The sequence below is a fragment of the Epinephelus lanceolatus genome, chromosome 13, assembly GCF_041903045.1.
Source record: "Epinephelus lanceolatus isolate andai-2023 chromosome 13, ASM4190304v1, whole genome shotgun sequence".
NCBI lineage: Eukaryota > Metazoa > Chordata > Actinopteri > Perciformes > Serranidae > Epinephelus > Epinephelus lanceolatus.
The window spans coordinates 4,405,843-4,422,251 of record NC_135746.1 but is presented as its reverse complement, the minus strand read 5'-3'; the positions used below and the strand labels follow the sequence as shown (position 1 = coordinate 4,422,251).

At 41.8% G+C, this 16,409-nt stretch overlaps 1 protein-coding gene across 2 annotated transcripts in view; it reads right to left on the bottom strand.

Moving 5' to 3' along the window:
• The window catches only part of pak5 (p21 protein (Cdc42/Rac)-activated kinase 5), a 124,024-nt gene extending 112,367 nt beyond the window's left edge, over positions 1 to 11,657 (bottom strand). For both annotated transcript variants that reach the window (XM_078173671.1, XM_078173672.1), the window contains exon 1: positions 11,477 to 11,657. The gene's annotated coding sequence lies outside the window, so the exon portion shown is untranslated. The remainder of the gene's footprint in view (positions 1 to 11,476) is intronic.
• Between the last annotated feature and the right edge of the window lie 4,752 nt (positions 11,658 to 16,409).

Here is a 16,409-nt window from a genome sequence, read left to right as displayed (position 1 = left end):
TGGGAGCTGGGGGTTGGTAATGAATCAAGCTGAGCCATAATGAATGTCCTTATTCAAGTCTGCTTTGATGAAATTCCACCTGACTGATCTCAAATCACAGAACAAAACAGCGAGAGCTTGCTGACAACTGTTATGAAAGCTATACTGGCTGGCAATATGATGGAGAGCGTCGAGCGACTTCAAGGATCCCTTCAGGATACTCTGTTTCCTCCCTTCCTTCCTACTTCCTCTGTGATCATTGAGTAGGATGAAATCTGATGAGACTGTCTACATTTGCAGTAATGTTTACGTCCAAATCTTTATTCGGTTGTCATGCCTCTACAATACAGCTCTTTGCATCTATAAGAGGAGAATACACCCAGAGGAGAATTTAAACAAATGAGACATGATTTATGGTTGTAATCCTGAACTGGGACCTGGTGTTACAAATATGCAAACGTGCAGCAATAAAGATTTTTATGAGCTCTACAGAGTGATTTACCCAGTGCGAGCCTGGTCCATTCAACAGAGCACTGCGTAAATACATCAAACACATTAAGACATCATAAAATACACCGAAGTGATCTTCACTGTTGAACAATAACCCTGTTAACAAAGTTGATATAATGAATACATTACAAGCTGCAATCTCACTTATCTCACAATTCACTGCAGAATCACTGTCATCGTGCTGCATTAGGCCATAGAAATGAGCAAAGTGGCTTTTTCACACTTCATATGAGATGAGGCACTGTCGACATGCTTTGTGGAAGTCTGGGGCCCATCTGGAGGCCTGCGGTATTCACGATAGGTAGAAAAGACTGCCAGGAGTAACAAAAGAAGTAAGTAATTATATGGAGGGATCTCTTAGACAAAGCGTGCAATAGACTGCCAACGGCATTTAGCTGTGCAAAGCAGAAACTGCTGCTGCTGCTTCAGGTTATGAGTTGTGTTTATGATGGTTTGTTTTGCAACTTTTGGTGTTTAACTGGACGTGGAACACTGCAGTAAAATGGCATTTTATCCAACAGTGAAAAGGTCTGTGTGAGGATGACACGTATACCCTTCTTCCACCAAAATTAGTGTGTATATGCAGATTTTTTAAACGTGGGAAATCTCTGACAAATAGGTCAGGGATTCCTTTCAGTAGACAAGTATGTGTCTCTGTTTTTTTTGTTTGTTTATTCGTTTTTTTTGTGTGGCTAGGGATTGGAATCAAGACCAGTCCCAGTTGAGAACCAGTTCCAAATCATCGCAATCATCTGTTTTTTGGCCTTATCAATTTCTTTTATCGATGCTGGCATGTTTTTTTGACAGTTGTGCATTGCAAAACAAAGAGGTCAAACTCATCAGCCATGCTGCTAAAAACTTGCAACAAGAATAAGTCCTGGCAGAGGAAGAAACAGTTCAAAGCATGGCTTCATTTCGCAAAGAAACATGACAAAAGTGCTTCTTGTAATGTCTGTAAAATGATCATTTGAAGAAAGTAAGTACGCACCAGAAAACAGGATTAGTAAACAGTGGAAGCAGCATGGAGGCCAGTGAGGCCAGGCTTCCGTGGCAGCTAATTTGGAACAATGTTCAAGCACTGCTTGGATGGAAGTGGACAGAATTTGTGACTGAGATCACAAAAAGTAGCAGAAGTTACAGACGGTTGGGCCAGACAAGGGTCGAAAATTAGCGTGTCCACCCGGATGTCATGTTTCCATCACTGCTGATTAGAGCTAGGGCCGATAAATACCTTTGACTACTGCAGAGTCATCAATCAATCAATTTTATTTATAAAGCCCAATATCACAGATCACAATTTGCCTCACAGGGCTTTACAGCATCTCAAGGTAATTGAATCGAACGCAACTGGACTTGGTTTTGTCTTAGAAGATGTTTCACCTCTTATCCAAGAGGCTTCTTCAGTTCATGCTTGTCTGACTAGGCTGGAACTAGTCTGACAAACTGGTGTGGAAGCACCCAGGTATTTAACCTCTGGGAAGGTCTTCACAAGGCCAATGATGTCACTGGTTCGTTAGTGCTCCAATGGTGTGTCAACGACAGTCGTTGAAACTCCTGCTGCAACGCTGCAATTGGAGTTGTTAGAGTTACATGAGGCCATTTGTGAACGACCACTGTTTTTAGAGGTTAAGTTGTTAAACCTTCTGGGCAAGGATGAAAGGACAGCATTATAGGTGTGGGATATATCACAGACCTCCTCCTCTATTGCGAGATGGCTTTTCCAATTTCACATAGATGGCTTCTTTTACACCTCTTTCAAACCATCTGTCTTTACAGCATATGACATCCCTCTGTCCTTAGGACCCTTGCAGCGGATAAGTAAAAACTCCCCCAAAAAAACCCTTTAACGGGGGAAAAAGATGAGCTGATTGAGTCAAAATGGGGTTAGGTACCCAACTGTGTACTTTTAAGGGTACTGACTGAATTACGTTATACCATTGAGCATCGATTCTTGTTGAATCAATTGATGCCAAATTTTGGTACCTGCGAGCACATCTGGGTGAGAAAGCTGGGTTTAAACAAGAGGCAGAAATGCCACAAAGCCTGGAAGCCAACCACAGACCTCCGAGACTGGCAAAAGAGCTCTGTGGTGGCAACGTGTTCAACTTCAAACAGCAGGGGTAGCATCTTGAAGCCAGGAAGCCAGCTATGGAGCTCTGCAGCCACTCCGTCAGCTTCCCAGCAAGCCAAAACTATTGCTACAGCACCAATCCGACACGAACGTTCTGCCGTCTGGTCTATTTTGTTTTTTTATATAATTTTAGTTATAGTAAAAGTATCACTGCAAGATAAGCAGACACACACACACAAGCAGACAGACCGACAGACAGACAGAGACAAAAGATTAGCTCTATGTGTGAATAGAAAAGAGCAGAGGGGCAAAATTGCTTTTAGCCACTACGTCACCCTGGCAGCTTGTTATATAAATACATTTTTGTTACTTCGGAGAAAGTAAAGAACTGAAAAAAGGTACCGTTGGGTACCAGTACCTGATTTAGGTACCAATGCAGGTACTGGACAACACCCAACCCTAGATATCAGCACCATTTTTATTCATTCTTTGCCTTAAAAACAATTTTTAGATTAATTCCCATTTAATAACAGTTAATATGTTTTAGGAGTTAAAGTGTTCCCAGTCTGACTCTTTATTTCTTTATGGACTTTCCTGAAAGGGCAGAACTGGCCTCTGTAATATGGTGGGCATGAAACAAATGAGATGGACACTGATTTTATTTGCATCAATACAGGTGAAGAAAACTTTGCCCATTCACAGTCTTAAAGCACAGTTTCAAAAAGGTGTTTGGGGGAAGGGCGCAGACACAGCAATTGGCTTTCTAAGGCTGCCCATTCTAAACAGGTATCGCTTTAATAGCGATTAAACTGGAATTAGGCTCCAACTGGTTACTACAGCAGTTTATAAGTACAGTACTTACACACACACACACAGAAACAGGATATGCTTGAAAACACACAAGTTTGTGACAGATTTGGACCTCTGTTGCACATCTAAAACCATGCAGAGTCACCCTCCCTTTTGCCAACATACAGGGAGGCCAAGGCATGTTAACACTTCCCAAACACACACGTTCACCACCACCATGCTCACACAGAAATAGCATAACTCCCTCAGCCCGGAGGGTTGGTGACAGAGCTGTAAGGGCCAGCGCTGCGTTGGGCAGCAACAGAGGCAGATGCAGCGCTGGGTAGCCTGAGGGCATCGCTGGGTATTCAAGCTTCACTGGGCCTCTTCATCAGTGCCCTCTGATGCCTTAGCCCCATGACCAACGGCACACACACTCACACACACTTCCAGCACAGAGCCAGTCAGGCCTTTCCAGCCTTTTGGACAAGAGGGGAATTGGGAAAGAAGTAGAACAGCCTCATTGAGCACAGACACACACAAGTTAGACTGAGAAAACGGTGGAGGATGTAGGTTATGGTGGACGGTTTCTCCTCTACTAATTCTGATGCTATGGGGATATCTAGGTTAACTCTTTCTGAGTGTGTGTGTGTGTGTGTGTGTGTGTGTGTGTGTGTGTGTGTGTGTGTTTTCTGCCAGAGAAAGGACACAGACGTGACGCAGCTCAAAGACAGCACATTTAAGATCCATGACAAACAGCATTTTAATTGGATTACTGAATGCCAGATAACACCAGATGTTGTGCAGATCGACTTTGAGTTTTAAAGCTCATTTGTAGTTTACCACCAGGTTACATTATTAAGACACGATGCAACACCTGTACCATTTATTATTACATGTAACATGTAAATTGTGGTAGCGTACGGTGGAATATATCCAGTCTACAGCTTGGAAAGACACGAACATAAAGCCTGGGCATAGGTGTAGTGCTGCCAGAGCGCACCGGAACAACACTCCGTCACTTCAAAATCCAATCATTACTAAAGTGTATGTCATGCAAGAGAGCCAATAAAAACAAATGAAATGCTTAAAGGTGTCAAATTGACATTTAAGGTGTGCTGATTGATTTACAATCATGTACTGAGTAACGTGCAAGAAAACAATCAACCTTAAAATCTGTCAGCTGCTGCAGGTAGCCTTTGAGCAGCACAGTCAATTAAACAATTGCTCTCAGTCCACACCTCGCTATCTGTATATGAAATATGCATCACTCCTCTGACGGTCTCTATATTTGCAAAGACACATTACAAAGCCTGTTACACTTGGCCAGCTTGTGCTGCATCCATAACGCCTGCAGGAAACGAAAGCCTGCTCTGCTACATTTTCATAGTCTAGCCTATTAAATAAACTTGGCCTCTGCCTGCACTGCAACTTTTACCCAGAATGGATGTTTCCAATGTGGCTTTGTATGCCCAGCACAAGTAAGTGAAAGAAATCATTCAGAACCAGTGTTGGGCAGTAATGTGTTAAAATAATATTACATTTCCCAGCAACAAGTCTCCAGCTTCCTCCCACAGTCCAAAGACATGCAGGTTAGGTGACTCTAAATTGTCCGTAGGTGTGGATGTGAGTGTGAATGGTTGTCTGTCTCTATGTGTCAGCCATGTGATAGTCTGGTGACCTGTCCAGGGTGAACCCCGCCTCTTGCCAAATGTCAGCTGGGATGGGCTCCAGCCCCACCGTGACCTTTAACAGGATAAGCGGTTACAGATAATGAATGAGGATGAATAAATAATAATATTACAGTTACCCTCCCAAAAATAACTTGTTAAAACCTTACTTTTTGATTTGATTTGATTCATTTTCGTAATCATCGTGCATAAACATCACTAGGCAGCAAGCTAATGTGGCTTGGACGATAGAAACATTTCTATACAGTGGCTGGAAATATTACTTTGATTTTGTCAGTTGGAAATATAACGACAACAAGGTAGTGATATGAGGACTCTTTCCCTGGAAAAAAAGACCTCAAACCTCCTGAAACACCTACGACTGACAGCACAACAACATGAAGCTTGTAGAAATACACCCCACCAAAGGTGAGCCCTCTACAATGCGGAGAATCGCTGTAGCCCTACACTGGCTAAACAACCAAAACTGGATTTAATCGTGGACAGCTGCAGGCTACAAGTGACAAAGAACTTGTGGATCAACAAGTTCTCAACCCAGGTCGCCACATACCGCTGATTTGTCTGTGGACTATCACGTCTGCATGTTATGAGCTAGGTATCCTCCTGCATCTGCTGTTGCCGTTTCAGGATGCTGCAACCAAGAGTGAGACGTCAATAAAAGCACGTGGTGAGGTTTATTTAAAAAAAAATCAAGGTTTGCCTGTACATTCAGACAGGAAGCAAACACTGTGCTCCTGGGTAAAAGTCTGGGGTTAGTTAGACCTATTCACCACCCTTCCCTACCACCATACGGTGATTTTCTAGCTCCTTACATTACGTTGCTACCGGGGTTTTAAACAAATGACATCCTGCATCTTACTGCTGCAACAGTTGCTGTCCGACCACATTATGAACTGACACCACCTGTCTGCGTATTGTACTGCCAAGATAAGTGATGTCCGGTCGATCACAACACCACGAAAGGTTCCATTTAGCCGATGCCACCCTGCGTCGTTATCATACCACCACAAAAGGTTGCTTTTGATGCTAAATACACTGACAAAGCGGGGGTATTTGACAACTTTGGAATGGGAACAGGCTGGGTGGATGTCACCTATCTCCATGACTGACTGACATGACTGAAAAATACTTTGAAAGCTATCTGACGTTAGCCTTTGCTACACTTAGAGGTGCACATGTGAGGTGGCAGGGAGTAATAAGTAAAGTAACATTACTTTTCATGAGTCTAACAAGCAGACTAGTGTATGATTAGTTACATTCTTTAAGTAACAAGCACTACTACTACTCCGAAACTACTTGTGTTCTTCACCTATGTTGCTTAATGCCACGCTAATTAGTCTTCAACCAACAACATCCATGGTATCAGCTCACACTACAGCTAGATGTTTGGCTGAGTGCCACGTAATATTTTCAGTACAATGAAACTATTCATAAAATCATTGCCACCATATGAACAGAGGTTACATAACCTTTTAAATGAGCCACAACTTAACCTTGCACGTGCACATCATAGGTGCGCACTGGTACTCACACAAAAGCACTACACCCGAGAATAAGCTCACACACACACACACACACACACGCAATATCGTCCTATATCTCTCTAAATTGCTTCATGTTCATCTCCTCTCCTCTGTCACAATGTCTCTTTCATACGCTCAATCTCTCCCTGTCTTCCTCTTTTATCTCTCACACACACACAGACACAAACACACACATATGCACACACCTCATTTTGTTACTGACATGCCAAGTCATGCAGAAAACACAAGGGAAGCTTTTTTTTTCTTCCTTTTTTTTAATCCCAGGACAAAAAACAGCAAAATGCAATAACCTGGGACAAAAGTGCTGACATCTGAAGATGAGTCTGGCATTCAGACAGACTGCTCGGTTGCAGCTGAAATGAGCAGAAGCGACAGACTGAGAGAAAGCAGGACCCCCCCTACACACTGACAGATAGACAGACAGGCTCTTTTTCTATAGACTTGTCTCTTTGTGCTACACTCTGGCCCTCTGATCCTCTTATTCCCCTCCTTCTCTTTCCTCATCTTTATTCTTCACTCCCCCGTTTAACCCCCTTTTTTTTATCCCAGTCACTTCCCCCATCTGTATTTTCCCTCAGTTAAACCAGCACCACCTCTGGGCTGCAGCTTATCTCTCCATCCTCATCCCCCTCTCCCGTGGTCACCTGTCCTGCTCTTCCTCTTCTCTGCCCTCCTCTTATAATATCCTTTCTTCTCACGTCTGTATCTATCCCACCATCCTCCCCCTCTGTACTTCTCTCTCCATCTTCCCTCTATCCAAAACCTTGTTTGCATGCTTCCTCACTCTGCTCCTTGATTAGCGAGATCGACCGGCGCGAGTATGCCAGACACTTGGTTAAAATGGCCAGTGAGTCTTTCGAGAGGCTCCTATGTATAAATAGAGGGCTGAATCAGACGCTTCAATTACAGATAACTCATTCCCGCCCGTGCATTTCAAACACTGTTTAACCACAGAGAAAGCGACAGAGATGTTGGCCACATGAGGTCAGCCTTGAAGGTTGAGGAAGTCGCACCGATAAAGGAGACAGTGTGCATAGCAAAGAGGTGCTAGATTTTCTCCTTCTGGTCAAATTATTTAATGTACGACTCCCTCTGACTCTTATGTAATGAATTTGTGCAAGCGAGGGAGGCTGACTCCTCATAGACAGCAAGAGCAGTCTAGTGCAGAGCCATAGGGACTAAAATAGTTAGTCATGTGTTCATTATCGCTATCCTCTCTTAAGTACTCACCCCGTATCCAGAAACATTAAACAGGAGAGGACCTTCGAGTGGGTCTGTGCGTGTGTGTGTGTGTGTGTGTGTATATGTGAAAGGTTGAGAATGAGGAACGGAGAGAGAGAAGCAGAATATGAAGGGAATGAGGTTGTGGGATTGTGATAACTTCAAAGGTTATTATTATTATTACTGCAGGCTGAAGCCATGCTCTGGCATCCCTCAAGCTTTGATCATTATGTAAAGCTGTTGTGCTCGGCGCTGGCACTGAATACATTACAGAGTGGATAACCAGGGAGTGTGCAAGCGAGCGAACACAGACCAACACATTGACTCAGCTTCTAAGTTTCTTCCCGATTATAAAATAACACGCATCGTCTCTAAAGGACAAACAAAGAGAGCCTGTTATCTAATTTCACCTTGATGTGAAATCTGGACAGGATGATCGGTCGTATGCAGCCATCAGGGATATCTAAAGGGTTGCTCCACCAACTTTACACATCAGTACAAGTGATCAGTGTACTTAGTCACAAGAAGTACTTCACAGCCTGTGGAAACAGTTGTATAATATTGTCTATTTTGGTTCTGTAGGAGTTTTGTGTGAAGTCTGAGAAAATGATGATATCATCAAGGTTAACTCAGCTTTCGTTTGGAGACAAATTTCTTACATAAAGTCTGAAAAAGAACTCTGGAAACTGAGGGCATTGGGTGCAAGAAGAAGAATAGAGGTCAACATAGTTTGAGATTTCAGGGGGGATGACAGGGACACGTGCCCCTCAAGATTTAGAAAATGTGCATTTGTCCCCCCCCAAAAGTGAAGACATTCACACAATGACTTGATGATAGTGATAGTTATCTGCAAATATTCAAAGCTTTGATGGAATGCGACACAACCCAGGTAACAGGCTACAAGTCATTTTCAATGGCAGCTGCTGACATAAAGCTAGTGTTGTCAGTGTGGACAGGCGTGACACACTACAAATACAACTTGAGCTGGCCTCAACTTTTTTCAGCACTCCTATGGCACGGTGATGCATCAACCAATCATGTAAGTTTGTTTCTAGCTGTAGTGCTTTTATTTAGCTGAATTAGCTGATGCTATGCTACCTTAAATTGCACTGCAGTGTACACAGGGATACAATTGGGCGTTAAAATAGGGCTCAGACACTGATCAAAAACACAGATGTTCTTTTGACCCAATACAGACTTAAGATGATGTTCAGTCAAGCTGCTTTGTGGCAAAATACTGGTCTCATTCATGTCTGGCACTTGCCACCTCCTTTTAGTGTGGTGGAAAATCAAAATAAAAATCGAAGCATGCAAATACTGATTTGGACATCAATTACCATGGCAACCACTGAAGCTTCGAAGCATTCTGGTCAGACTAAAAGGCACAGATTGGTGCTTAAGAAACCATAAACCATAATGCAGGAAATTAAGTGTTTGAAGCTCAAAATTTTCTGGCAGAAGACCCCCAAAACCCCCATTTCATGTGTTGCCCCCCATGTTAAAAAGAAACATATGTCCTTGGAGGTCAAAGTGTAGCAGCTCAGTGGAAAGTAATACCTGTTAAGGTCAGTTTCGCCACCAATTTGAAATAAAGGCTAATAAAATAATATGATATATTTATTGTATGTAAACTCCGACTGTCCCAAGTATTTGGGCATCAAAGAATCACTGTGAAATATCTGCGATTAATCAAAGCTTCGAAGAGGTTGGGGGCAATGAAAGAAGGATAAGTCTGCCTTTTTTTAAACATCAGTTTTCGGTTGATGCACTTAAAATAACGTGGCAATTAGCCACTTTGTTAGCAAGCAGGTTGCAGTAACATTAGCCATGAAATTAGTAAGAAACCTTTACAAGATAGCTGAGCTGTTACTTACAGTTTTCAGGTGATTTGCAAAGCTATACCAAGATATACCAGTTTTCTGTGGCACATCAGGCACTCAACTTTTTGAGGGTCACCTTCGCAAATTTTGAAATTACCAAATGCTTGACTTTTTCGACATCTTGCTAGCATATCTTAAAGCGTGTCACCTGTGGTCAAACTACAGTCTAAGTAGTGCTGGACTGCTGGTGACGTTAGATGAGAGCGAGTCACAGTCACAAAACTATTAATAAGTTAAAATGTACTTATTGAGAATAAATACTAAGAAATAATGTTGCATAATGTTGGATTACTATCTCTTAATTTATTGGCTATTTAGGATTTTTGGGGTAATGCATATACATCTACAAACAGAGCAACTGAATACAGATTTGGACGTTGATTACCATGGCAAGGATTTGGGTCATCCCTACTGTAAACTGATATTATTATAAGTTATGGCATGACAATAGAGGTATTAATTGATAAAATACCACAAATTTTCAGCAGTCCAATCCCTGATAATCAAAATGGCCACTTGCTGCCTCAATCAGTTCAACAGAGAGATGATTATCCAGTCTATAAGCGATTGATTGTTTCCTCAAGCATAAGGTGACCTCAAAGGTTGGGTCATTTTGAACCCAAATCTAAAGATACTCAGCTGCCATCACATTAAGGCAGAGAGGTATTTTATCATTATCAAAACAGTTGATTAAAATCCCATAGAAAACACCCATTGTTTCAGCTCCAGTACTTTGCATTAGGTCGGTTGTAGACTGGAGGTCACAGTTAGCTCCCTTTAAACCTACAGTCATGCATCCACTGTAATTCCTAGGCACACGGGCCTAACGCTACAGTTACATGATCCACGTTCTAGGGCAAAATATAGGCCTCCTGACAGCTTTAGAGGTTTTGTGCTACACATTATTATTACCCCTATTAATAGAGCGTTGCTGTTAGGGCGATTATGAGCTTAGGAGGGGAACCCCAGCTCAGAGGGCCTAGCCACCACTTTTAATTTTCATCTACACATTCTAATCCGAAAGCCACATTGAACTTGAAAACAAGCCATCTGTTCCTGCCCTTACCTGGCCTACATTAGCCTGAGCAAACTCTGGCTGGCTGCGAGCAAGACAAGAGACATGGGCAGTGCAAATAAATGTCCTGCACTGTCATCATCACTGTCATACAGTGGATCGATAAATGAGGAGTAGTGTTACAATAAAAGAGATGCTGTCACGGTAGAAAATAAAGACATATGACAACATGGGAGCTAAAAGGTCCATTAAGGCTGTAAACTCACCATTGAGCACCACACACACACTGTGAGCCCCTGCTACATTATCAGACTGTACGTGCTTTACACTGATTTTCCCTCCGACCACCAACCATCGAGCTCAATTCTTCCTCATCTGAGACACAATGAAAGCGTTTAAGAGAAGCAGGCCTGCAGAATCTATTTGCAACATGCATAGGTGTGATGCCCACCCAGTTCAATACCAAGGACAGCGGTCGACGCACGGAGAGCCTGACAGCCATGACAACACATGCACTACAAAATGACAGATTTATTTCTGCACGGATGCATCGTAAGCAGCGACACAAACCTGCCCTGAATGACACTGCTGTTTCAGCGTGAGACACCAAACCCGCAGACACACACACACAGACAAAAACTAAACCCTTAGACAAGCATTTCGTCTTTCCACAACGGCTTTCTGCCCCCTGCAAGAAGCAGCAGCAGCAGCAGCCACATTTTTACCCAAAACGCATCGTCAAAGCTCTCGTCTCGAATAAAACGCTCCGTGCCTACCTGGCTGTCCCGGGGTCGAAGAGCTCACATGTCCCGTCGCTTATTTTGGTCTGTTATGGTGGATATTATTATTATAGTGGGCACCGTTATGTGTCTGCCAGCGCCATGTTATTATCAGTGAGAGGAGGACTGTGCGGTCCTGTGCGCTACATCCGGGCTGTTGAGGAGAGCGAATGAGCGCAGAGAGGGCGGAGAGCGCGCTGGATATGTGGAGCACCTGTGCAGCAGGGCACACACAAGTTTCAGTCACGGCGACGGAGCCTACTGTACCTCAGCTAGACACACACCTGCAGTTAGTATAGAGACGTTTTCCTGTGTTACTGACACCTGAGGAGGTTTTTATTCCCTGTCCATCACAGAAGGAGCTCCTCAATCAGTGTGACTGACAACATATACACACATTATGTTACCTTAGTTACACCTGAACACCTTTGTGGCTTAGAAACACAAAGCTAAGGTTAAAAGTATTGGACAGATTTTTAAAAAAAAGAAACATTTTTTACATACAAAAAACATGGTTCAAGCCTGGTTACACTTCCAGTTTTTTTTCTGTTTTTCGTGTTGTTTTTTTTCTCTGAACAAGGAGACGAGATACCTCAAAATCTCGCGAGAAGCTCCCACCTGGCACCTGAAAAAAAAAATTACCACGAAAAACAGAAAAAAATACCACGAAAAACAGAAAATATTACACCAAAACCAGAAAAATAAATAAATTGCTCAGAAAAACAGGGGGGGGTTTTATTTGTCAAGTGAATGCAATACGCTTCCGTATGATTTAAACGAAAAGCCAGAAAAATGTCAGTCGTACTGGGAGGGGATATTCAATACCCCATTTCCATGGAGACAGGTGTATGATGTAATTTATAAGGCTGTTGTAGATTCCAAGTCATACAATTTTCAATTAAAATTTATATACAAAATATTTTCGATAAGAAAAATGCTTTTTGGTTGGGCTATGGAAGAGGATGTAAATCTGAAATTGAAGATGTGTTGCGTTTATTTTAGTTCAGTCCTCATGTGGCAACTTTTTGGACGACTATCAGAAGATGGCTTGCATCAAGTTCGATTTTCTTAACCATGTGCCCTCAAACAATAATGCTCGGTGAATTAAGAAAAGGTAATAGTTGTTTTCAGTTTATTTAGTTGTTTTCAGTTCTTTGTTTTGTTGTTGATTTGTTTTTTTGTGTGTTATAGTGTAGTTGTGTAATTTGTATTGTTTTTAAAAAGTAATGGAGAGTTAAATAGTCAGTGAATTGTTAACTGCAATTATTGAATAAAATAGTTAAAAAAAATACCATCTGTAGCTGGGTAAATATTGTAGTAATTTACTGATTTCAAAATGGTAACATTAGACAAGCTCAGGGGTTAGCAACCTTAACTATCAAAAATGCCATTCATTTCTTTAACCTTTATTTAACCAGGAAGTCCCATTGAGATTGAAAATCTCATTTACAAGAGAGACCTGGCTGAGGTGGCAGCCAATCAAACACATTTCAAATGCAATCAATACAAAATATAACACAAAAACCCACAATAAAACAACTATTCAAACACAGTGGCCTCTCAGGAAAAACAAGCACGTCTCTATCACCAAGTTTTAAAAATCTGCATGGAGCCCCAAAACAAAGATTCACTGTGAAATATCTGCACAATGTTTCAACCAGGGGTTGGGGGTGATGAGAGGAGGATGTGTCTGTCTTTATTTAAACATCAGTTTTCAGTTGATGCACCTAAAATACCGTGACAATTAGCCACTTCGCTAGTATGCAGGTTGCAGTAACATTGGCGATGAATGATAGCTAGAATAAAAAAAAAAAACCTTTGCAAGACGGCTGAGCTGTTACTCAGAGTTTTCAGGTGATTTGCCAAGCTATACCAAGATATACCAGTTTCCTTTGGTAATTTATTCATTTGTCTAACCTTTATTTAACCAGAAAATCTTTACAGGAGACCTGGCCGAGGCAGCAGGAAAGCACATTTAAATGCGTTTTAAATGCAAGATATATTACAAAAAAATCACAATAAAATAACAACTATTCAAACGTAGTGACCTCTCAAGAAAAAGAAGCACATTGTCTCTATCGTCAGAATTAACTTAAAAAATCTGCCTGGAACCACAAAACTTATATGAGCCTTACACTGCGTATTAAGTCTAAATTAGCCTATAAACCAGGGTCAGCAACCTTAACTATAAAAAGAGCCATTCTGACCAAAAATAATTTTACAAAAACCTGCCTAGAGCTGAAAACATATCTGAGCCCCATGGTAACACTGTCTATTAAGTCTAAATTTCAAAAATATGTTTTATCATTAGATGGCTCCTCTGCAGTGGGGTATTTATGATTATTTGGTACATAAACATTGCAGTGTTGGCAGTGAAAGCAAACAAATCTGTCTGTGCACTATTACGTAAATTCTGTTGAGTAAAAGTTGTGGTAGAAATTATTAACTAAAAGTAGTGAACCAGTGCTGTTTAACTAAAATTAATGGATGTGAAATAGATATCTAAAACAGATGAGAGCGATAATGTTAGCTAAAAGTATTGAACACTATGGCTAATATGGCTAAACATCCACATTACTAATAAACATCAGTGATATAGATAATTCATTGGTGAAAAAAGCTTAGTGAATAGCCTTAATGGTCAAAACTGCTGGTAGTAATGGATAAACAATTGAAAAGATTTGTTAAAGCACTGAATATAAGGTTTAAAGAGAGATTTTATTCCAAAATCAAAAATACCTGTACCTTACCTGTATCTAGATCTAGATCTAGATCAGGGGTCCGTAATTTTTCAGGCCAAGCGCCCTTAGCTGAGAGAGGGGCAGAACAGGGACCCCCTACAACAAAACTGAGTTGCACTTGAGATAAATCTCTGAATATTTTCCGGTCTTCTCTTGTTTGCACTTGCCTTTATCTGCTGGTCAGCAGCAGCTGTAGCATAGGTAGGTGCATTAGCCTCACCCTTAAGGCCCATTTATGCTCAATGTTAAATATGGATCCGGATACGGACGGAGCCTTCTGTCCGTGATCCGCGTTCATTTCGTCCGTATTTCTGCACGTTTCCATAAAGCTTACGGATACGGGCCAAACGGAGCAGTACCACTGGGAACCGTGGGGGCAGTGTTGCTGTCACTACCCGATACGTAGCTCTAGTAAGACACGAAGAAGAAATAACAATTCAATTTTATTCATCGGCAGTATTAGAGAAAAGAATTCTCCGTCCTCCAGTCGCGATGTATTTAGCGGCCTCACCGACCACCGCCTCCTACAACACTGCCTCTGTTTTTGTCTTTTATGCAAGAGGTACATTATCAATATCTCCTCCACAGTCGCCATGTTTGTTTTTGAGTTTGTTGTTGTCATAAACTTTTAACTCTGGCCTGCCCCATGCCAACGTAAAGGGCACATGGAAGCATGTGGGCAGTGACGGTAACATCGTTTGAAATGGACGTATACATTTTCGTACGTAAAGGGAGCATAAATGAGCCTTTACTGGTGGTTTCTGAGGTGGAGGGTATGTCAAGGGTCTCCTGCTCGACAAGTTACAAATCCATTGTGGCTCTTAAAATGCCCGTACACTTGGCATAATAATACAGCTAACAGGCCAATGTGTCTCAAGAATACTGAACTGTAGCTAACTAGTTCTCCTGCTGTTATGGATACGTGATTCAGCCTCAGTTAGCTCACATGATTGCACAGGGGTTCATGGGAGACAGTTCTATAATTTATGTTGGATGCTGTAAATTAAATGTTTTTTTTTATAACTAAGCCAATTTAATTTAGCTGATAATATGTTGGATTCACAGTAATGTGTTTTTTCAGACAGGTATTAATTTTTGGAAAACAAACAAACTTACAGCTGGAGAATGACAGGAAAGGGGGAGAGAGAATGGGGATGACACGCAGCAAAGGGCCACAAGTGGAAATCAAACACAGGTCGAAGCAAAGGACTCGGCCTATGTATGGTGCATGCTCTACTTATTGAGTGAGAGGTCACCCTAATCCACAGACCTTGGGAGCAGTTTGACGTAGGAACTATTTTCTTCCCACCAAACTATACTCACATACTATATTACTGTGCAGAAGGAAGTGTGCATCTGCTCATGGACAAGAGGCTCGTGCATGTGACAGCATGAGATATAAACATAAAGGACATTCTCAATTGAACTGGAACATAAGCTAGCTCAGTGGTGCTAGGTGATCTAACAGTAGATGCACGCTTCCTTCTGCACGGTGATTCCAGTGACAGATGTAGTTCAGGAGAAAGAAAATAGTTCCTACATGAAACTGCTCACAACAAGGTCTGTGGATTATCTTGAGTAACCAGGTCATGATTTCTGTAAAGAGACATTGATGCTGAGTTTTTCAAATGTATTTTTTGGCACTTTGAGCTCCACAAGCTGAGTGCCATCTAGGTCTGTTATACTGAAGAGAAGGCAGACATCTCTACGGCTGATATCTCCAACACTCGGCAACTCACACCAAAACAGTTTAGATAGATAAACAACATTAAGATGAAAAGATGTTTGATTAAATCTTGGGATGAACTGTCCCTTTAAATTAGCCTGGAAATCCAGACCCAAATCTAGAAAGATTTAGGGTCTGGCTATGAGTAATGCAAATGGCCCAACTCGAGGGGCGGCACCAAGCATGCATTTGAAAATATCACTGCACGCAACTGGATAACACTATGACCAATCAGAACAATACACGGGGTGACGTATCCAGAGCGCTACCAGTGGAGCTAACTGGTAGACTCTCTCTTGTATCCGGTCAGCAAAACAGCAAAAACGTCCTTCTTGCAAAGGAAAGACTCGAGCGCCGTCTTCTGTTCCTCTTTTAGAGAAAAAGCCAAGTCTAACTCGTTCATTGTAGCGGCCAAAGCCATTTCAAACAGCTGGTGTTCATCCGTAGCCATCTAGCAATGTTT